Source organism: Mobula hypostoma, chromosome 2, assembly GCF_963921235.1.
Source record: "Mobula hypostoma chromosome 2, sMobHyp1.1, whole genome shotgun sequence".
Taxonomy (NCBI): Eukaryota; Metazoa; Chordata; class Chondrichthyes; order Myliobatiformes; family Myliobatidae; genus Mobula; species Mobula hypostoma.
The window spans coordinates 28,164,260-28,184,375 of NC_086098.1; the positions used below are offsets into that span (position 1 = coordinate 28,164,260).

Consider the following 20,116-nt stretch of genomic DNA (forward strand, 5'->3'; position numbering starts at 1 on the left):
CACTACACATGACTGCGGCTAGGCACAGTTCTAACACCATCTATAAATTTACTAAAGACACCACTGCAGAATCTCAGATGGTGAAAAGGCAAGATAGATCCACTGGTTAAGTGGCATCACAATGACAGTGCATTCAACATCAACAAAGCTAAGGAACTGATTGTGGACTCCAGATGGGAGAACACACGCCAATCCCCATCATGAGGTCAGTAGTGAAAAAGGCGAGTAGCTTCAAACTCCAGGGTGACAATACCTTAGAAGATCTACCCTGGGCCCAACACATTAATGCAATCATAAAGAAGTCACGCCAAAGGCTATACTTCATTAAGAGTTCAAAGAGCTTTGGCAAGTCATAAAAACAAGCAAATAGTGGAGAGCATTCTGACTGGTTGCATCACCAGCTAGCATCGAAGCACAAAATTGAAAAAGGTCGCAGAGGGTTGTAAACACAACCAGCTCCATCATAGGCACAACCATCCTCACCATCGAGGACAGTTTCAAAAGATGGTGCCTCAAGAAAGTAGCATCCATCTTTTAAGACTCTCAGCATCTGGGATATACCCTCTTCTCATTACCATCATCAGGAAGCAGCCTGAAGATCCTCACTCAAAATTTTTGTGCCACATATTAAAGAGGCCAGAAATAGGAAGATCATACAATTTAACACGCAAGGAGATGGTGCAGGCAGAACAGCTTCAGATTTTTGGATCATCAAGCTCTATTCCACGAAATGTGGGACTTCTATAGAAGAGGTGGATTGCACCTGACCTGAAGAGGGACTAATATCCTCATGGGAAGGATTGCAAGTGCAAAGTAGAGTGGCAGGGGGATAGGAAGCAGAGTGCCAGAGCAGCTAATGGAGTGGTTGTGGATAAAGATGTAATTAAGCCAACATACAAAGTCAGGAATTGAAAAGTCAAGCATGGAGGGGCTGATGCTCTGACCCACAGATATTTCAATGAAAGGAGAATTGTAGGATTGTAGAAAAAAGCGGATGAGCTTAGGGCATGGCTCAACACGCAAAATTATGACATTGCAGCCCTTAGTGATACTTGGTTGGAGAAGGTGCAGGACTGGCAGCTCAGTGTTCTGGGATTCCATTGTTTTAGATGTGACAGAAAGGGAGGGATTAAATGGTGTTGGCAGCATCACTAGTCAGGGAAAATATCATGGCAGTGCTCAGACAGAACAGGCTGGAGAGCTTTACGAGTAGTGAGGCTTTATGGGTAGAATTGAGGAGTAAGAATGGTAAGATCAAGGAATTGTGATTACATTTGTTACGTACCCTGTAACTGGGTTGCTAAACCAGCAGAAATGGATCACTCAGTTGGAGTCTGGATTACTAGAACTAAGAAAGTTTTATTAAAGAAACAAGCAACACAGTACTCTAATCAAAAGGATAATGAATGCAACAGTTCAGCAATGATAAACATACATGTACACAGAATTAAGATAACAGGATCAATCAAGCTCTATCGTTGTCTAGGGGTAAATGACCAGTTTCAAAGTGACGCAAAGTTCAGTTCAATTTAGTTCAGTTCGCAGTAATCGCTGCAGTGGCGATGGACAGTGGGGGGAAGGAGAGAGAGAGCAAAACGAATGAATATTCAAGGCTTCCACACAGACCTTCGCAGTCAGCTTTCGGGCGAGTCCTTTGTGATGTCATCTGAGGTCACCGACCGTGACCCCTCCGTTTCCCGATACGATCGTTTCTCTGTGGTGAACCCGGCACCCAGGCAAGGTTGGACACACACCAGGTTCCCGCCGATCGTGCCTTTCCACCCTGTGCGTCTATGGCCTGGTCCCGCAACCGGCCTTCCAAAACTTCCCACCGACTTGTGAGAGACGCACCGCTTCCAGGGTCTCGTTACCTCGGGTGTCGTGTGTGTTGCCTTAGCGAACCTGCCCCTTTTTATCCCCCTGCTGGGGTATCGCCTGTCCATCACTTCAAACAGTTCGGGGTTCAAAGGGGGAGCCGATCTTGACAGCTCTCCTTCCCCTTCATTAACATCTCCAAATGCTGCTCCATTGTTTTCCTTATCTCTCTCTCTCCTGAAGACAGGTGGCAGACCAACTGCTGATCCCACTGGTGCCAGCACAGGACAGCTACATCTTAATCTATGTGTATTCTTGTCACACATCCCCCCTTTAAGGATTTTTACCGGGGGTAAAAATTACAAACATGAATACATTATTTAATACACACAAATATACATCTTTATCAGCTATTTGGCTAATACAGCGAGCTTGAAGTTGTCAACAGCTTGACAGACAGTCAGCAATCACATTTTCCATCCCTTCTATATGTGTAATTTTGATATCAAATTCCTGTAGCACCAGACTCCAACTTAGCAATCTTTTGTTTTTATCTTTCATATTGGCCAAAAACACTAAAGGGTTGTGGTCGGTGTAAATTACCAGTGGTTTCCGTGCTGGGCAAATATAAACTTCAGAATGTTGCAATGCTAGTATGATGGCCAGTAACTCCTTTTCCACAGTGGAATAATTTCTCTGATGGGTATTAAATTTCTTGGAGAAGTAAGCGACTGGGTGCTCAACCCCCTCTTTGTCGGTCTGCAACAGCACTGCCCTGGCAGCTTCGTTGCTAGCATCTGTTGCTAGGGAGAAGGGTTTTGAAAAATCAGGCGCATTTAGCACAGGATGGTGACACAGAATCGCCTTCAGACTCTCAAAGGCTTGTTGGCAAAGGTTGCTCCATACAAACTTCGCATTCTTTGGCAAAAGCTTAGTGAGAGGGAGGGAAATATCCGCAAAGTTTTTGCAAAATTTCCTATAGTATCCCACCATCCCCAAGAACCTTCTCAGGGCTCTCTTATCTGTCGAGGTGGGGACCTCCGAGATAGCCCGCACCTTAGCCTGCATCGGTGCCAGCTGCCCGTGTCACCACAATTCCCAGGTAAGTGGCCTTCGTGTGGCCGAACTCATTTCATCAATGACATCATGGACCCTATACAGCTAACAGGCAGGGGAGTGTTTGCTGCAAAGGCAAATTAGGGTGGATAAATCTCCAGGGCCTGACCAGTTGTTCCCTTAGACCCTGTGGGAGGCAAGTGCAGAAATTGCAGGGGCCCTAGCACAGGATTAAAGGATAGCTAATGTTGTTCTGTTGTTTAAGAAAGGCTCTTAAGAATAAGCAAGAAAATTATAACCCAGCAAGCCTGGGAAAGTTACTGGAAGGGATTCTAAGGGGCCAAATATACAAGTATAAGATGATGAGAGGCGTTGATTATGTGGATAGTCAGAGGCTTTTTCCCAGGGCTGGAATGGCTAGCATGAGAGGGCACAGTTTTAAGGTGTTTGGAAGTAGGTAGAGGAGATGTCAGGAGTAAATTGTTTCTTTTTTAAAAAACTCAGAGTGGTGAGTGCGTGGAATGGGCTGCCGGCAATGGTGGTGGAGGCAGATACAATAGGGTCTTTCAAGAGTCTCCTAAACAGGTACATGGAGCTCAGAAAAATAGAGGGCTATGGGTAACCCTATGTGATTTCTAAGGTAAGGACATGTTCAGCACAGCTTTTTGGGCTGAAGGGCCTATATTGTCTGTAGGTTTTCTATGTTTCTATTGTTACGTACCCCGTAACTGGGTTGCCAAACCAGCAGAAATGGACCACTTAGTTGGAGTCTGGATTACTGGAACTAAGAAAGTTTTATTAAAGAAATAAGCAACACAGTACTCTAATCAAAAGGATATAAATGCAACAGGTTAGCAATGAATAAACACACATGTACACGGAACTATGATAATAGGATCAATCAAGCTCTATCGCAGTCTAGGGGTAAATGATCAGTTTCAAGTGACGCAAAGTTCAGTTCAGTTTAGTTCAGTTCAGTTCGCAGTAATCGCTGTTGTGCCGTTGGGGTGGGGAGAAGAGAGAGAATGAATGAATATGCAAATCGGATTCCAAACAGACCTTCGATATTCCTCGCAGTTAGCTTTCGGGCGAGCCCTTTGTAATGTCTTCTGAGGTCACCGACTGTGACCCCTCCGTTCCCAGGCAAGGGCGGACACACACACCAGGTTCCCGCTGACCCGTACCTTTCTACCCTGTGCGTCTATGGCTGGTCCTGTGACCAGACCTCCAAAACTCTCACCAACTTGTGGGGGCACACCGCTTCCAGGGTCTCGTTACCTCGTGGAGTCGTGTGTCTGTTGCCTTAGCGAACCTGTCCCTTTTTATCCCCCTGCTGGGGTATCGCCTGTCCATCGAACTTCAAACAGTTCAAAGCAAGTGGTCTCTGACAATACTCGGAACTGTGTCTCCTTTTCGTTAATCCCTCTCGTCTCTCATTAACATTTCTGAATGTTCCCCCATTGTCCTCTTATTGGCATCAATCTTCTGATAATTTGGTCTGTCGTCACACTACAGACAGGGACTGATTAGGTATAGTCAATGTGACTTTGTATGTGACAGTTCTTGTCTAACCAATCTTAAGAGTTCTTCAGGGAAATTATCAGGAAAGTTGAGACAAGGCAGTGGATGTTGTTTACATGGACGTTACCAAGGCCACCGACAAGGTCCTGCATAGGAGGTTTGTCAAGAAGGTTTGGTTACTTGGCATTCAAGATGAGGTAGAAAACTAGATTAGACATCGACTTTGCAGGAGAAGCCAGAGAGTAGTAGTAGACTAATCACAAACAAGAGAAAATCCGCAGATGCTGTAAATCTGAGCAACACACAAAATGTTGGGAGGAATTCAGCCCAAAACATCAACTGTACTCTTTTCCTAGATGCTGCCAGTCCTGCTGAGTTCCTCCAGCATTTTGTGTATGTTGAGTGGTAGTAGATATTTGCCTCTCTGATTGGAGGCCCATGACTAGTGTTGTGCTGCAACGATTGGTGATGGAACTCCCCGGCCTTCTCCCCCGTAACCTTTGATGCGATGTCCAATCAAGAACCTATCAATCTCTCCCTTAAATACACCCAACTAACTGGCCTCCACAGCTGTCTGTGGTAACAAATTCCACAAAATCACTCTGGCTAAAGAAATTTCTCCACACCTGTTTAAATGGATGCTCCTCTATCCTGAGGCTGTGCCCTCTTGTCCTAGACTCCCCCAGAATGGAAAACATCCTTTTCACATTTACTCTAAGCCTTTCAAAAGGTTTCAATATGATACCCCTTTGTCCTTCTAAAGTCCAGTGAGTACAGACCCATTAAACATTCCTCAATTCCTCATATAATTCTTTCATGCCCAGAATCATCCCTGTAAACCACCTCTGAACCCTCTCCAATGCCTGCACAGCTTTTCCTAGACAAGAAGCCCAAAACTGTTCACAATACTCAAGGTGAGCCTCACCAGTGGCTTATAAAACCTCAGCATTACATCCCTCCTCTTGTACTCTAGATCACTTGAAATGAATGCTAACATGGTATTTGCCTTCCTCACCACCAACTTGCCTGCAAGTTGACCTTTAGGGTCTGCACAAGGACTCACAAGACCCTTTGCATCTCAGATTTTTGGATTTTCTACCCACTTAGAAAATAGTCTGTCATTTATTTCTACCACCAAAGTGCATGACCATGCATTTTCCACTACTGTATTTCATTTGCCACTTTCTTGTCCATTCTTGAAATCTGTCCATGTCTTTCTGCAGTCTACCTGTTTCATCAAAACTACCTGCCCCTCCATCATTTTGTATCATCTGCAAACTCGGCAACATAGCTATCTATTCCATCATCCAAATCATTTATACACAGCATAAAAAGCAGACCCAACACTGACCCCTGTGAAATACTAGTCACTGGCAGCCAACCACAGAAGGATCCTTTTATCCCACTCGCCTTTTCCTACCAATCAGCCAATGCTCTAACCATGTCAGTAACTTTCCTGTAATACCATGGGCTCTTAACTTGGTAAGCAGTCTCATGTGTGGCATCTTGTCAGCAGTCTTCTGAAAGTCCAAATATACAACATCCACTGCATCCCCTTTATTTATCCTACTTGTAATCTCAAAGAATTCCAACTAGTTCGTCAGGCAAGATTTTCTCTCAAGGAAACCATGCTTACCTTGTCCTGTGTCACCAAGTACTCCATAACTTCAACCTTAATAATTGACTACATTTTCCCAACCACTGAGGTCAGGCTAACTGGTCTATAATTTCCTTTCTGCTGCCTTCCCCCATTCTTAGAGTGGAGTGACATTTGAAATTTCCCAGCCCTCTGGCACCATGTCAGAGACTAATAATTTTTGAAAGATCATTACTATGCCTCCACTATCTCTACCGCTATCTTTCAGAACTGTAGGGTACAGTTCATCTAGTTCGGGAGCGTTAAGGAGCTTTAGGTCTTTCAACTTTTTGAGCAGCACTTCTCTTCCCTCACACCCTTCATCTGGTGCACTACTGGTGTCTTCCACAGTGAAGACTGATGCAAAATACTCATCTAGTTCATCTGCCATCGCCTTGGCCCCCATTATTACTACTCTGGCCTCATTTTTAGTGGTCCTATATTCACTCTCATCTCCCTTATTTTTCTTTTTCCATACTTCAAAAACTTTTTCCTATCCGTTTTGATTTTGCTTCCTTTCATGTTTCATCTTTTTCCTCCTAATGATTCTTTTAGTTGCTCTCTGTAGCATTTTAAAAGCCTCCCAATCCTCCATCTTCCCACTAATTTTTGCTTTGTTGTATTTCCTCTTTTGCTTTTACATTAAGCTTTGACTTTCCACGTCAGCCATGGTTGCCATTTGAGTATTTCTTTGTTTTTGGAATACATCTACCCAGCACCTTCCTCATTTTTCCCCAGAAACTCAAGCTGCTGTTGCTCTGCTGTCATCCCTGCCAACATCTTATTCCAATTTACTTTGGTCAGCTCATCTCTCATACCACTGTAATTTCCTTTACTCCACTGAAATGCTGCTATGTCAGACTTTACTTTCTCCCTATCAAATTTCAAGTTGATCTCAATGATATTATGATCACTTCCTCCTAAGGGGTCCTTTACCCTGAGCTCTCTAATCACCTCTGGTTCATTACCTAACACCCAATCCAGTACAACTGATCCCCTAGTAGGCTCAAACTATCCTAAAAAGCCATCTCGTAGGTATTCAACAAACTCAGTCTGGACATCCATTACCAACCTAGTTTTCCCCCAATCGACCTGCATGTTAAAATTCCTTAGCACATAAAAGACTGTTGGGAGATTTAATGGAGGTACACAAAATTATGACATGCATAGACGGGTAAATGCAAGTTGGCTTTTCCCATTGAGGCTGGGGTGGGTGAAAGGTGAAATGTTTAAGGGGATCATGAGGGGGAATATTTTCAGAGAGCCTGTGGAACAATCTGCCAGTGCAAGTGATGGATACGACTTGGATTTCAACGCTGAAAAGAAATTTCAATAGGTACATGGGGTACGCAGGGCTATGGTCCAGGTGCAGGTCGATGGTAATGGGCAGATTAATGGTTGGACCTGGACTCGATAGGCTGAAGGGCTTGTTTTTGTGCTGTAGTGTTCTGTGACTATTTTAGGAATGACTTCTTTCCCTCCACTATCAGATTTTTGAACACTCTATGCAGTACCTCACGATTCTGCTTTTACACATTTTCCCTCTGTAACATAGTAATTTTTTTATGGCTTGTCCTGTAACTGCTGTCATTAAAAACAAACTTCCCAACATGTCAATTATAATACTTCATATCAATTATAATAAATCCGATTCCAAATCTCTACAAATTCTGGGTGCTGCATCTGAATTCTAAACAGGTTCAGAATTTCCATCTGCTCAAGTTTATTCTTGTCTTAGGCATACATACGAATACCTTGTTTTCAACAGTAGAACAGTACACTATAAATATGACAATAAAATTAACAAAATATACACATCTTGGCATGCATAAAAATAAAAATTCTTTAGAAAATGCTAAAGGATGTTGGAATCCAAGGTTCTTTCAGATGTCAGGAAAGCAGTACAATACTTGTTGCTTTACGATCATTTTACTGAGTGTTGATAGAACGAAGTAGTTGAAATGAACAGTGATAGAGGTTTATTAAGTGAAGAGAAAGCTGCGATCCAAGATTAAGATGCCACTTTTTTGTGGTATACCTCTTTCACACTACAGAGAAGGAAAATTAGAGGAACACACTGAACTTGCATAGTCTAGGAAGCAGACTGGGCAGTTACTTGAATATAATTATATTCAGTAAAATACAAGCTGATAATTGATTGTTAAGCGGCAAAGAATATATCAATTTAACAGTCTAACCTAAGAACTAAACAGTCAGATCCAACAATGGAATATAATCCAGAATTGATACAATTTGGAAACCTCAGTTCAATTTTCTCCACCTGCCCTTGAGAATCACAGGATGGTCATAAATAGGAAGATGTCATTCACATGTTTTTAATGAAAAGACAATCCAGCTAACCCATTCTTATAGCTCCACAAATTTACAACAAGCTCACACAAGTTAAGGAAAACCATTTGTGAGATGCTCTGCGACAGTCATCTACTGCAAAGCAACATACATTTAAATAGTGCAGCACAATCAGAATTGCGTTTATTATCACTGTCTTACAAGACACGAAATTTGTTGTTTTGTGGCAGCAGTAGAGTGCAAAGATAAAATTGCTAACAATCTACAAAATAAGTACAGGTCCATAATCCCTTATCCGAAATCCTTGGGGCCAGTTGCATTTCAGAATTTAGAATTTTTTGAATTTCAGACACCACCCCCACCCCGCCACAATACCAAAAAACACGTATGCTCAAGTCCCTTATTTAACCTGTCTCAGGGCGGTGGACTTTAGGACCCAGCGGCGCACCAAACCTACGCACATCCTCCAGTATACTTTAAATCATCTCTAGATTAGTTATAATACCTAATACAATGTAAAAGCTATGTAAATAATTGTTATACTGTATTGTTTAGGGAATAATGACAAGAAATTTTATTTCCAAAAACATTCAATAAAACGAAAATATACAGCTTCAAATGAACCGAATCAAACACATGGTAAATGAATTATTGGAATAAATGTAGACCGTCACTGTCACTATAAAACTTCAGTAACTTGTCTTTCTGTTTATTTAAATCATATACAGTGGTAGTTCCGATACTATTTTCTTCAGTAAGACACCGCACAGACACACCACGATCAAGCTTCTGCAATAACTCCTCTTTCTGATAGAGAAGATTCCTTCTCTTTTTCTCATTGTTACCCATAAGGGTATCTGCAGCTCTTTTTGACATTTTCACAGTGAAATTAAACACAAAGTCAACAGTGAACACAATATACCAGCAAACAGCAAATGCACGTGTAACCAGTACGAGCGCTGAGCCACAACTGACGTCTGGCGGCCTCTGCTAGTGCTACCACGTCACACCTGAGTGACTTCAGCTGTTGGCGAAGAAAACTTCGGTTTTCGGAGCTTTTTGGATTTCAGAATTTCGGATAAAGGAATGTGCACCTGTAGTACAAAAACAAAGGGGATAAAAGAGTTCATATTTTCATGAACGATTCAGAATCTGATGGCTGAGGGGCAGAAGCTGTTTCCAAATTGAGTCTGCATCTTTTGACTCCTGTACCCCACTCCATGACAGTAGCAAGGGCAGGGCATAGTTTGGATTGTGATGGCCCTTTCTGATGGATTCTGCTTTCTTCAGACACCGCTACTTGAAGATGTCCTTGATGGTGAGGAGGGTATTGCCCATGACAGAGCTAGCCAAGTGAACAACCTCTGCAATCTTGTGCATAGGGGCTTCTATACCAGGCTGTGTTGCAACTATTCAGAATGTTCTCCACCAGACAACATAGAAATTTGCTAGTCTTTGGTGACAAACCAGATCAACTCAAACTTCTAATAGGTAGAGCCACTAGCATGCCTCATCACCAATATGATTTTTTTTGGACTAAACTCAATTTCCATTTGAACAAAATCAAGAGCAACTGTCTCCATGGTCTCAAGATTGGCATTAAATTAAGAATTATTAATCAAGTAATCCTCAATATGCTTGAGGGAGGAAATGAGCCTTCAGATCCTGCGGCAAAATAAAAAGTAAGAGCGCATTTCCAAGTCAGGAAAATACGTGACTTGAAGGGGGAAACTGGCAAGTGATGGCATTTCCTTGTAGTTGTTGCCCTCCTCTTTCACAGTGGTACAGGCATGGTTATTGAAATAACCATAATGTGTTTCACAAATAACATGCACCATAGCCACTGCACTCAGTGCAGATATCAATATTTAGGGTGGTAAATGGGGTGCCACTCATCAGGCAGATCACTTGGTCCTGGATGGTGCTGAGTTTCTTCAGAATTGCAGGCACTGTGCACTCCACCATGAACAGACCTTATGACTTTACCATGGAAGGAAAGATGTTGATAGTTAGATATACATAGGACAACTGGCAAGTAACTGAGGCTGAATAACCTCATAACAACCATTTTCATACATGGCACTAATGCTTTCCCTTTAATGCCCATTAACTCCAGTTTTACCAAGGAGGCCCTATTCCACAATTGGTTAAATCCTGCCTTCATGTCCAGGATGGTCACCATCACTTCACCTCTGGAATTCATCTCTTGGGCTTATTTTGACCAAGGCTGTCGCATTTGGAGCTGGCAAAAGCCGTATCTGGACATCTATATTAGAGATTATTGGTGACTAAGTGCCACCTGATATTTTTGAGGATGACTAATGATCAGAAATAGACTGAGTGGAAATTACCCTTTCCGTGGAAAAAAGGCAATTCTCCATATTCACTGAAAGCTGGAATTGTACAGGAACTGTTTGGCTCGAGATGAAGAGAGGGGTAGACATAGAACCAGAGGAGACGACAGATCACAGTACAATTTCAATATTGGAAATGTTCTCTTGAAGTTTCAAAGCTTTTCAAACAAAGCTGAGCTCAGAATAAAAAAGGTTCATGTGCATGAAGTAAGAAAATTGCAGCTTCGGGATCCAGTACAAGTACAATAGATTGAACAGCCATCTTCAGTATAAAGATTTATCCCTTCAAAACTCCTCCTGCATCTTCTGTTCAATGGGTGCTGGACAGAAATCGTCTGTTGAAAATGATTAGTATTATATTTCCTTTCTTTCTAGCAGCAATACTCCCAGGTTCACAATGTAGGCGACGAGAACTTTGAGATTTCATTAGTTACTTTACCCATCATTAAAAATTTAGACCTAGGGATCAAGCTTTATCCAAACTGGCAATAAGATAGTTATTTCTAGTTTTACTGAATTATTGCCGTGTAGCTCAGACATTGCTGAATTATTTATATACAGACTTTGATTTTATGTATCCTGTTTTCCTCAGTTGTGTCGTTAAACACATCTAAAGATACAGATTAGATTATGAAGACACACAGTCCTCTTTTATTGTCATTTAGTAATGCATGCATTAAGAAATGATACAATATTTCCTCCAGAGGGATATCACAAAACACAGGACAGACCAAGACTGAAAAAACTAACAAAACCACATAATTATAACATATAGTTACAAGAGTGCAACAATACCATAACTTGATGAAGAACAGTCCATGAGCACAGTAAAAAGTTGAAAGTCTCTCAAATGTCCCACATCTCACGCAGACGGGAGAAGGAAGAAAAACTCTCCCTGCCATGCCTGACCACAGTCCGACTCTGAGTCATCCAAAAACTTCGAGCCTCAGATCAGCTCTACGACACCGAGTACCAAGCACCATCACTATCCGAGCGATTCGACCTCAATCTCGGTCGCCAACAGCAGGCAAAGCCGGGGATTTTGAGGCCTTCCTTCCGGAATATTCTCGATCGCGCAATAACAACAGCGCGAACCTGTGTTTCAGAAATTTCTCCAGATGTTCCTCTGTGCTTTCACCTCTGTCTCCATCAAATCAGAATTGTCCACGGCCCCTATTTAACGGATACGATATCATTTTCACCGGAGGGCTGCTTTCTCTCCTCCCGCCTTACTTGTCATATGTATATCAAAATATTGTGTTGTGTGCATCAAGTTAAATCAGGAAGGGTTGTGCTTGACATTTCCAGTGTCAACAGAACATGCAACTCATACATCATTGGAATGTCAGAATCAGATGTCGTGAAACCTGTTGACTTAGCAGCAGCAGTTCAATGGAAGAAGATGGCGGCGCGATGCAGTGCGCAGCGGCCACTCCGGTGAATTATATCTGTTATCTGTCAAGTAGGGTGCCGTACACAATCCTGATTTGATGGAGACAGACGTGAGAGCACGCAGGAATATCTGGAGAAACTTCTGAAATGCCTTCATCACTGCCACTGCTACTGTGTGATCCAGAATCTCCGGAGAAGACCCCAAGTCCTGGGCTTCGCTTGTTGCTCGGCGGCCAGGAGTGGCGGGGGGGGGTCAAAGTGCTCGGCAGAGGATGGTGCTCGGGAGGCTGTATCGGAGGGGTTGGTTGGAGGCTCAAAGTTTTCGGACGGACTCAGAGTCAGCAGTTGTCGGCGCCTGGAGGTTTATGGCAGGGACAGTTTCTCCCTTTTGCCGCCTGCTATCGGGAGTCAATCAGAACTTTGAGACTTTTTTTTTACCGTGCCCATGGTCTGCTCTTTATCAAATTATGGTATTGCTTTTCACTGCTGTATCTATATGTTATAATTATGTGGTCTTGTCAGTGTTAGTCTTTGGTTTGTCCTGCTTTTTTGAGAGGGAACATTGTATCATTTCTTAATGCATGCATTTCCAAATGACAATAAACGAGGACTGAGTGTCTTCGTAATCTAATCTAATAATACAGAAGAAAAAAATTATAAGTAAATCAATTACAGTATACATATATTGAATAGATTAAAATTTGTGCAAAAACAAATAATATCTATTTAAATAAGTGAGGTAGTGTCCAAAGATTCAATGTCCATTTAGGAATCGGATGGCAGAAGGGAAGAAGCTGTTCCTGAATTGCTGAGTGTGTGCCTTCAGCCTTCTGTACCTCCCACCTGATATTAACAGTGAGAAAAGGGCATGCCCTGGGTGCTGGACGTCCTTGACAGCAACTATGGTTGGTGGTTGTCTCTCAGGGTCCGAGGAAGACTAAACGTTGTGCAGTCATCTGTGGATACGCATGTGGCTTCGGAGGCCGAAGGTCGAAGCACACATGTGGCTGCAGGTTGGACATGGAATGGCGGTTGTTGGAACAGGTGCATACACAGCTTTGTGGTGTCGGTCTCATGCTGTTGCAAGGCACTGATTTCGGTCATCCTCAATGTCAGATGCAGCTTTTCTGGTCAGGGCGCGCCACACAACCCTGTCCGCTACGGACACCTCAAGTTGTCGAGGCTGGAGGTCTGCCCATTATGTAAATGCCCAGGTCTAGGTCCTTAACAGCATGCTTCAGCACTTGGGTGAAGAGGAGGTTGAAGAGCACTGGTGCTAGAACGCACCCTTGCTTCACACCTTTTGAGATGTTGGAAGTCTCAGACAGGGAACCGTCTGAGAACACTTCTCCTTTCATGCCATTGGAGCAGGCGGATGAGTGTAGTGAATTTCTGCAGGCAGCCAAGCTTTCTAAGGATGATGCACAGCGCATTTCTGTTGACCATGTCAAACGCCTTCTGTTCCAGGCACTTCTCCTGTATCTGTCTTACTGCGAAGATCATGTCGGCAGTGTTGCGTTCGGGATGAAAGCCGCATTGTGACTCGGGAAGATTCTCTTCTGACACCGTTGGAATCAATCTGTTGAGGATGATGCGGGCGAGGATTTTTCCGGCAATGGAAAGTAGAGAGATGCCTCTGTAGTTCTTGAACCTTTATTTTTGTAGAGGGCAAATATCGTTGCGTCTCTGAGGTCAGGGGGTATTTCTTCTTCTTCCCAAATGCTTGTCAGGGTGCTGTGGAAAGCCTCAAGTGATTCCTTGCTGAGTGCCTTGTACAGTTCATCAGGTATTCCATCCTTGTCGGGCACCTTGCCACTGCTCATCTGTGTGATACCAGTGCCTTAATGACCATCGCCTGGTAGCACTCCCATCAACGGTGATGAAATGCTTTGTGAGGTTGGTTATGACTAGACTGAACTGCTGCCTCAGCAAGGACCTGGACCCATCATAATTTGCTTATCACCACAATAGGTCAACGGCAGATGCAATCGCAATGGCTCTCCACACGGCTTTAGACCACCTAGACAACACAAACACCTATGTCAGGATGCTGTTCATCGACTATAGCTCAGCATTTAATACCATCATTCCTACAATCTTGATTGAAAAGTTGCAGAACCTGGGCCTCTGTACCTCCCTCTGCAAATGGATCCTTGACTTCCTAACCGGAAGACCATAGTCTGTGCAGATTGGTGATAACATATCCTCCTGGCTGACGATCAACACTGGCGCACCTCAGGGCTGTGTGCTTAGCCCACTGCTCTACTCTCTGTATACACATGACCGTGTGTCTAGGCAGAGCTCAAATACTATCTATAAATTTGCTGACAATACAATCATTATTGGTAGAACCTCAGATGATGACAAGGAGGCATACAGGAGCAAGATATGCCAACTAGTGGAATGGTGCTGCAGCAACAACCTAGCACTCAACGTCAGTAAGACGGAAGAGCTGATTGTGGACTTCAGGAAGGGTAAGACAAAGAAGCACACACCAATCTTCATAGAGGGATCAGAAGTGAAGAGAGTGAGCAGTTTGAAGTTCCTGGGTGTCAAGATCTCTGAGGATCTAACCTGATCCCAACATATCGATGTAGTTATAAGGAAGGCAAGACAGCGGCTATACTTTATTAGGAGCTTGAAGTGATTTGGCATGTCAATAAATACACTCAAAAGCTTCTATAGTTGTACCGTGGACAGCATTCTGGCAGGCTGTATCACTGTCTGCTATGGAGGGACTGCTGGGCTGCTGTACAGGACCGAAAGAAGCTGCAGAAGGTTGTAAATCTAGTCAGCTCCATCTTAGGCACTAGCCTACAAAATACCAAGGCCATCTTCAGGGAGTGGTGTCTCAGAAAGGCAGTGTCCATTATTAAGGACCTCCAGCACCCAGGACATGCCCTTTTCTCACTATTACCATCAGGTAGGAAATACTGAAGCCTGAAGGCACACACTCAGCGATTCAGGAACAGCTTCTTCCCCTCTGCCATCCGATTCCTAAATGGACATTGAAGCTTTAGACACTACCTCACTTTTTTTTAAATATGCAGTATTTTTGTTTTTGCACATTTTTAAAAAATCTATGCAATATATGTAATTGATTCACTTGTTTATTTATTGTTTTATTTTATTTATTATTTTTTTCTCTGCTAGATTATGTATTGCATTGAACCGCTGTTGCTAAGTTAACAAATTTCACGTCACATGCCAGTAATAATAAACCTGATTCTGAATTTATAGATGTGGCATGAAACCCAGTCACAGGGAAAATGTACAAACTTCTTACAGACAGCAAGAAGTTTGACTGGCAATTGCTGGTGCTGTGAAGAGTTTGTGCTAACTGCAACACTACTGTGCCAACTTATAAATAGTCTGAAGTCCTTTCAGGCACATAATGAGACCAAGTACTATTGGAACCAAATTAAAAATAACTTGATGAGCTTCCTTCTGCCTATCCAAAATGATTTCAGGCAAGGCTCCATCTACCAAAAGGAAATAAGTGTACTTTTTTAAGTACAACATAAATACCTCTATTAATCTTGATTGGGGAAGACAGTTATTTTCATTTTTGGGCAATATGACACTGAGTGCACTTGCAAATAACTTCTAGATTCATGCATTTATGAAATACAGAAAAGAATATACAAAATACTTCAGAAGTCATTCCTTTCTCCTTTAGGTCAAGTTATGGAAAAAAACTGACAAAAATTAGACTTCAAGGCTTTTAAGGCTGCACCTACAGTCAGTTATAATGCCTGCAATGAAAGGCAATAGTACACACCATCTATAATTTGTGTAATGTTAAAACAGAAACTATTTTAACACCACCCCACTCCAGATACACAACTGCCAACAGTCAGCAGTCAGTGGCTAGTGGACATGGTAATGCTGAACTGTTTTTTATAAAATGAAAAAATTAATTTATGTTAATTCCAAAAACTGTGCCATTACTGAAAAGCTCATGAAGCAAAATAATTAAAATATTCTCATGCCAAGTCATCTATTGCAATAAAAACAATGCAAGAATGTCAGGAAAAACATCACATGTAACAATCCATCAATGCTGCACCAGAACTGACAAAAAAACAAATTTTGCTTAAGAACATTGAAGTTTGCAAATTCTGTGTGACAAAACATCAAACTGCTTACTTTGTTCCTGATGAGAGAAGAATCTGATGAAGCTTGCTGGCACAACAAAATTAAACAATGTTCACATGAGAGCTCAAAAAGCCAGTGTTTCCTTCAACAACTTGCTGAATAGTGTAAGCCCTATCCAAGAACAAGTGGCATATGCATTGGTCGAATGGCACTCTTGTTTGTCATTTCACTGTCAATATAATAAAAGCTTTGTAGTTCTGTTTACTGGAATAACAGATCTAATATATTCCAGCAGGATCGGATGATTACCTTCTTTAGGAAATGAAACAGTTTATATCTTGCGCAAGACTGTACAGGGGGCATCTTTCAATAAACAAAACTCAAACTATTCATTTGCGTTAAGTTGCGCTGGGCACACTGACAAGGGAATCACTAAAGGTCTCTATAAGTTGTAAAGATGAAGATGATTGATAATTAAAAGCAAGATCATGGTTAAAAAAGCACTGTAAACACTAAACCACTTTTTATAATGTTGTTTATATTGTAAATATGCATTCATGCACATTTTACTCCGTATCTGTACTTTAACCTCCAACTTGTTGAATTGTTTTTTGTTGCACATCATGGCAACAGCGCAGCAAATCCCTTATACGTGTAAATGTAAATGATTCACAGATGCAAAGTACATTTACTATCAAAGTACGTGCACAGAATACAACTGAGATTTGTTCTCTCCCAAGCAGCTACAAAACAGAAAAACCATGGAATACATTCAAGAAAACATCAAAAACCCAATACACAAAAAAAAATTGCACAAGCAGCAGAAAAGCAAGTGAACAAAACAAAATATCAAACATCAAACCGGGCATCCAGTAGTGTTCAGGTTAGTTCAGTGCCGCGCCGCACCACTAACCCACTGCAGGCTGCACGCAGAGCCATTCTTCGCTTAAGCGCCCAAGTCCATACAGACCACCCTGATCAAACTGCTGAAAGACAGCAAAGTAACCAGAATTTAGAAATACACCACAAGACCATATGATGCAGGAGGAGAATTAGACCATTTGATCCGCCATTTCATCATGGCTGATCCAATTTTCCTCTCAGTCCCAATCTCCTCCTTTCTCCATATATCCCTTCATGTGCTGATCAATCAAGAACCTATCAACCTCAGCCTTAAATATACATAAAGACTTGGCCTCCACAGTTGTCTTTCCAAAGAATTCCAGATTCACCATTCTCTGGCTAAAGAAATTCCCCATCTTCGTTCTAAAATGACAGCCCTCTATTCCTCTGGTCTTCAGACTCTCCCACCACAGAAAACATCCTCTCCACATCCACTCATCAAGGCCTTTCATTATTCGATAGGTTTCAATGAAGTCACCCCTCATTCTTCTGAATTCCAGTGTAAACAGGCCCAGAGCCATCAAACGTTCTTCATATGACAAGCCATTCAAACCTGGAATCATTTTTGTAAACCTCCTTTGAACCCTCTCCAGCATTAGCACATCCTTTCTAAGATAAGGGGCCCAAAACTGCTCACAATACTCCAAGTGAGGCCTCACTAGTGCTTTATAAAGTCTCAACATTACATCCTTGCTTTTATATTCTAGTCCCCTTGAAATACATGCCAACATCCATTTAGCTTCCTCACCACAGCCTCAACCAGCAAATTAATCTTTAGGGAATCCTGCACAAGGACTTCCAAGTCCCTTTGCGCCTCAGTTTTTGTATTTTCTCTCCACATAGAAAATAGTCACCCTTTTGATTTCTTCTTCCAAAGTGCATGACCATACACTTCCCGACACTGCATCCCATCTGCCTTTTCTTTGCCCGTTCTCCTAATCTAAGTACTTCTGTAGCACCTCTACTTCCTCAAAACTACCTACCCCTCCACTTATCCTCATATCATCCACAAACTTTTCGACAAAGCCATCAATTCCATTATCCATATCATTGACATACAATGCAAAAAGAATCGGTCCCAACACAGTACCCTGTTGAACACCACTAGTCACCAGCAACCAACCAGAAAAGGCTCCCTTTATTCCCACTCTGCCTCCTGCCAATCAGCCATTGTTTTATCCATGCTAGAATCTTTCCTGTAATACCATGGGCTCGTAGTTTGTTAAGGAGCCTCATGTGTGGCACCTTGTCAAAGGTTTTCTGAAAATTCAAGTACACAACGTCAACTGATTCTGCTTTGTCTATCCTGCTTGTTATTTCTTCAAATAATTCCAACAGATTTGTCAGGCAAGATTTTCCCAGGCATTCAATACCTGGTCCTTAATAAGGAAACCCAACATCTTTCCAGCCACTGAGGTTAGACTAACTGGCTTATGATTTCCTTTCTTCTGCCTCTCTTCATTTTTGAAGAGTGGAGTGACAGTTGCAATTTTCCTGTCCTCCGGAACCATTCCAGAATCTAGTTATTTGTGAAAGATTACTACTAATGCCTCCATGATCTCTTCAGCCAACTCTTTCAGAACCCTGGGGTGTACACCATCTGGCCTAGTTGATTTATCTACTTTGACCTTTTAGTTTCCCAGGAACCTTCTCTCTAGTTGTAGTAACTTCATACATTTCATGACCCCAACACCTGGAGCTTCCAGCATAAGGCTAGCATCTTCCACAGTGAAGAGTGACGCAAAATACTTATTCAGTTCGTCCACCATTTCATTGCACCCCAGTACTACCTCTCCGCATCATTTTCCAGCAGTCCAATATCCAACTCTCACCACTCTTTTACACTATGTATCTGAAGAAACTTTTGGTATCCTTTTTAATATTATTGGTTTTAGAGTGAGTTTTTTTGGGTAGATGATTTGTTTACACTTAAATGACTTTGGCCACCAGACTTCTATTTTAACTGTTTGACAATGCACTTCCTAAAAGGGTGTGAATACCAGATGCTTCTGGTAGTTTGACCTAATGCTGTAGTTTCGAAGACAGTATTATCTATACATTATAAATATTAATTGTCTTCTATGTTAGCACGTAAAATGCCAAGTAAATCCTAAAGGCTGTGGATACCAAACCAGACATGTTGGCATCGGAAGGAAAGGATGGTGTGATATTTTGTATGTAGCTTCAAGAGGAAGCATTGTCTGTAACTTTTTAAGTAGTGATTGCCTTTGTTTTTAGCATATAAATATCGAGCCCATGTTGAGCTAGCAGACCTTTCTGCAGAAAGCGTCTCCGTCCGTAAGATGCCTGCTGTACCTTGTTATGTCGAATAAAGAAGCTACTTCGTATCTACCAGCGGCTCTGTCTCTCCGGTGATTTCTTCCACGCTACAACAATTGGCTAGCTTACTTATGTATTCTATCTTTACCTTCCTAATGACATTTTTAGTTGCATTCTGTTGGTTTTTGCAAGCTTCCCAATCCTCAACTTCCTACTCATTTTTGCTCGATTATATGCCCTTTAGCTTTTATATTGGCTTTGCCTTCTCTGGTTAGCCACAGTTGTGTCATCTTTCCATTAGAATACTTTAGGATGGATATATCCTGTGCCTTCTGAATTGCTTCCAGAAATTCCAACCGTTGTTGCTTTAGCATCATCCCTGACACTGTTCTTTTCCAATCAATTCTGGCAACTCCTCTCTCATGCTGCTGTATTTCACTTTACTCTACTATAATACTAATACATCTGACTTTGGCTTCTACTTCTCAGATTTCAGGATGAATTCGATTACATTATGATCAATTGCCCGTAAAGGTGCTTTTCCCTGAAGTTCTCTAATCAGTTCTGGTTCATGTCACAATATCTAATCGAGAATAGCTGATCTTCTAGTGCACTCAACCACGAGCTGCTCTCAAAAGGCATCTCATATGAACCCTTAAAAACCCCCCTCCTGGAATCTAGTTCTAACCTGATTTTCCCCCAATCTACTTACATATTGAAGTCCCCCGCGACTATTGTAACATTGCCCTTT

The 20,116-nt window shown here is 42.1% G+C and overlaps 1 protein-coding gene across 12 annotated transcripts in view; it reads right to left on the reverse strand.

Moving 5' to 3' along the window:
• epb41l2 (erythrocyte membrane protein band 4.1 like 2) overlaps positions 1-20,116 on the reverse strand; it is a 195,604-nt gene that overhangs the window by 124,860 nt on the left and 50,628 nt on the right. Inside the window, exon 2 of one of the 12 annotated variants that reach the window (XM_063034584.1) lies at positions 17,045-17,168. The exons of the other annotated variants lie outside the window; for them this stretch is intronic. The gene's annotated coding sequence lies outside the window, so the exon portion shown is untranslated. The remainder of the gene's footprint in view (positions 1-17,044; positions 17,169-20,116) is intronic. 12 annotated transcript variants of the gene reach the window in all.